This window comes from Humulus lupulus, chromosome 2, assembly GCF_963169125.1.
Source record: "Humulus lupulus chromosome 2, drHumLupu1.1, whole genome shotgun sequence".
NCBI classification, from domain to species: domain Eukaryota; kingdom Viridiplantae; phylum Streptophyta; class Magnoliopsida; order Rosales; family Cannabaceae; genus Humulus; species Humulus lupulus.
Genome location: NC_084794.1, coordinates 122,349,549 through 122,354,150, shown reverse-complemented (window position 1 = coordinate 122,354,150; position 4,602 = coordinate 122,349,549).

The following is a 4,602-nucleotide window of genomic DNA, read 5'->3' as shown; positions in this document are numbered from 1 at the left end:
CAACAAAATAAATTGATTAACTTTGGAGCATCACCCCCACATTTCTCCCATAGTGATAATAAAATATCATTTTTTTTAAAAAATAGAAATATCTTCATTTCTATTAAGTCCCTTATCCTCCAAGATAAATCTAGACTTATAGTTCTCAAAGTTCATCATGAGTCCTCTAATACACATGATAAACTCTCAATAGATCAAGATAAAAACCTCAATGTTTTATGCGACCGGATAAGAATTTTGTCTGGTCAGGAGGGAGTCTTACCCGACCAATTACATCAGAAAAGGGGTTTCACCCGACCAGTCACATCAGAAAGGGGTTTCACCGACCAGTTACCTCAGAAAGGGGTTTCACCCGACTAGTTACATCAGAAAAGGGTTTCATCCGATCAGCTACATCAGAAGGAAGATTTAGCAGACAAGCTATGACAGATTGAGGAGTGTAGCCGACTGGATGTGTCAGAAACTCAGGAGTTAACTGCCCAATGACTTATTTACAAAATCTTAGTAACAACTTCAATCAGAATCGCTCGTAACTACTGCGCATGGCATCATTTTAAATAAAGGGCTCATGGCATCATTTTAGGATCTGATCTTTTTGGGACTAAAAAACTCTCTAGTTTGGAGACTTTGGGACTGTACTTGGGGCATTCTGGAGCATTTTCTGGGACTTTAGAGAGAGAAACATTGTACTTTTTTACTTACCCTTGAGAAACTCAGTTTACTCAAATTCATCTGATCTTAAGTGTAGGCTACATATTTCACAACTCCAAGTGGATTAGGCTATAACCAACCAATTAGGGCTGAACCACTATAAAATTATTGTGTCATTTATTTTCTATTCAAGGTTTACTGTCGTTTTTGCGTCTACTCGCCGTTGTCCAAAATCGTGGTCAACAGAAAGGAAAGAAACATGTTGTACCGTAATCTTTGCACGAGTTCATTCACTCAGCTCGGGTACATCTGGCAAATAAATACGTGGAAAAGTAATCAAGTAGAATATATGATTATTATCAATATGGACAGCTCTAGGTTCGTAATGGTCAGACCTGGCATTGGGCATCCTGACTTTACCACGAACTACAAATAAGATAAGTCATCAAAGCACTAGCCCGGGGTCGGATAGCTGTCAGAACACAAGTTCGTGGAAGATACGCAACTCGGGGTGATTTAGATATAACACACTAAATAATCCCCAAAGATTCGTGATTTGTTTATACGCTTGTTCATGGCCAAGCTGTCATATTTATTATCCAAGACAGCAGGACATATTTACTTTGTGATCAAATCATATCCCAATATAAATGCGAATTATTTGTATTGAATATAGACATTATGTAAATGCGTGATTGACTCACGCGGTTACCGAAACCTATCCATGGAATTCCCCTATAAATACTGGGAATATTGGACAGGAAGGGAAGACGATTATTCTGTAATATCAAAACTCTGCCAAAATAGAGAGAGAAACAACAATAATATTGACTAGTGGACTAGGTGGATTTTAGCCACTGAACCACGTAAATTTTATGTGTTCTTGAGTGAATTCTGGTTATTTTTCATTACGATTTACCCTTACGCACTAATCTTCCTTTATTATTTCTTAATACACGGTTGGCAAAAAACTGCGTCAACAATTTGGTGCTTTCATTGAGAGAAAATTAGTGCTTCATCAAAATCCCAGTCGATTCTCATCATGGTGCTCACTTGCTCAATGCATGACAATGAGATAGAACAGCCCGGTGGGCAGGAGGCCCACATACCGTTGTTTCGAACGAACATGGCCCTGAGATCCAGCAATGTCTGGGAAAACAACTGGTGGGACAAGGCGACACTGGGAGTTTGGCATCATTGCCGCTGAATCCAAATCCAGACTACCTAACTGCCGTCGAGTTGGAGAACATGCAATTGAGAAGCCATCTCGCTAAGGCAAACAGGCAGATTAAGGAGGTTTTGGCTCGGTTATCCCCTCTTGCAACCGACGTTAATGTGAGAAAGAGGCAGAGTGGGTCTCATAAGTCCCACAGGAATAACCAATCCAAACCGAGTCAATCAATTAGAACTGCCACTCCAAGTTCTGTACCTACGGGGCGAGATCGCCAGAATGCTTGACCCAACAATCATCATAGGGATCGTCAGCATGTCAGTTGGTCGGTTAGGACTGCAATCCCAAGTTCGGTGCCTTCTTCACCGGCCCCCAGGAATGCCCATGAAAATCCACGAGGGGGGGGAGGGGGGTGGGACAGGCTCATGAAGACAAAATGCTCCAACAAACCCCCCTATGTTGTGATCGGATCACCAGGCACAGAGAACTAGAGACATTGGAGTAGAACAGAGGCGGACTAATTTATTCCTTCCTGATGGAACGAGGATAGTGTAACGACCCGGATTTTCAAGACTCGATAATGCGGAAATATAAATGTTTTCATTTAACAAAATGTCTCAAAAACCCATAGAAAAAAAACTTTTTAAAAAGTCGTATGGCCATACTTAACATTTAGTTACAAACATGTTTTACAAAGATTAGAGTGAGCCTAGTTTAGGAAAATTACACAACATTTCCAAAAATAAAAAGGCTTCCCAAAAGGTCGGTCCACATGTACATTTGCAAGGAAGACTCCAGCGCTCACTGCTCTGCCCTGCCCTTGCCCTTACCTACAACATGAAACAACTAGGTAAGCGAAAACGCTTAGTAAGATCAACTTTCAAACAAAGCAGATAGAGAACTAGGGACCCGGACCCATCCGGACCCTACACAATCAATTTCAAGAATGCTAAAGCATCCTGGCAAACTTATGGTCATGCCTGATAACCAAGGATAAATTAATTCCTATCTAGATAAAAATCCTGCACTCAGAAAAATCCCAGAACAAGAAGATATATTATATCACAACTATATCTTATCAACAATTATATCCCTGCACTCAGAAAATCCCAGAGCAAGCAGATATATTATATCACAACTACATCTTATCAACAATTATATCCCTGCACTCAGAAAATCCCAGAGCAAGCAGATATATTATATCACAATATAATTCGAGACCAACGCTCGACAAATTCCAACAATTCAGGCGAACGCACCCTCCAACATAATTGCTAATCTGTAAAAGAGAACCGAGTCCCCACACTAAGATCTAGCCAATAAATATTCTCATCAAGGGTAACTATCGTGTTACCTAGGGCATCGCTACATATTCAAGAGTGTAATCCAATTTACACGGTTTTACGGAGACTTCTATGTTAATCAGTGGTGCTGGTGAGCAGCTGCCCCTAGGGTGTTCAGCCTCACTCAATCTTGGCAACCCCTAGTATCTCTAGACACTCTCACGGAATGGCCAATATTCACGGCTGCTATCCGGGAATAACTTATCAGAGCACTTGCTCGGATTCTAACCGTCCAATGATTAAGTAAGCATGAGGGCCCCTAGGTCCCATTTATCTTGGCGCCCCTAGGTTTAACCAGCTTATCCTCATCTCATGGCCACTTATCGCGGTAATGAACCGGACATAAATAACATCAAGCAGTGTGACGGGGATCAACCGTCTAGGATATGACGGACTTCTACCGTTCATATTTTCTAAATCAGCACTCACTAGACTAACGTCTCTAAGCAACTTTCTATGACAGCCTATGTATATGCATGTATCCCTATACTAACATACAAGACAATAATCATTTCATGTTGCAGCCATACAATATAAGTTGACTTACTTGGAGTCCTTAGCGCTCAGCAGGTTTTCACCCTCCAACGTTCAGTCCAGTTACGCTTAGCCAATACTGTAGTTATCCATACAGTATACTCGGATTAATTATGGCACTAATAATTCATTATTATTATTTTGGGCAATTTGGTCATTTTAATAAAAGTCATTTGTAAGGATTTATAATCCTTATTTGGTTTTAAACCTATTAAGGAAAGTCATACAAAATATTCGAGACTAAACCCTAAGTCTCAGGGAGACCTATCCTAAGGTCTCGATACCTAGGCTCGGGTATCACAATGGTATTTCCCGCTAAAAATCTTACTCTTTCAAGGTATCGCTATTAACCCGCACTTTCCACTAGTCGGTTAAAATATGTAAGATTTTAGCCGGTATTATATCTAGAAAATACAAATAAATTCCTTAATTATTTTTAAAGAAAATAAACTCTTTAAATTTTCCTTTTATTTTTCTTAAGGTTTTAATATCTAAAAACCGTTTTAAGAAAATTGTCTAATTTGTCTTAATTAGGAAAACCGTTATAAATTTCTCATCTTGACTAATTAATTTTCCAAAAGCAATTAATCAATTTTACTTACTAGGAAAATAATTTATTTAATTATTTTCTCAAAATATAGGGTTTTAAACCCTCTTTTAATTTATTAACTATTAATAAATTAAATCTCTTATTTTTAGAAAGAATAAAAACTCTTTAATAAAAATAATTCATTTAACCTCAAAGGGATAATTTTAGTGAAAATATGATTTCAAGACTTACCAATTTATATCTTGAAATAAGCAAAATTTTACTTTTTACCTTATGTTCCAAAATCTCATTTTTACACTAAGTGTGAAAAACCTAATTTTCACATTTTTAACTACATACTTCGTTAGTTCATA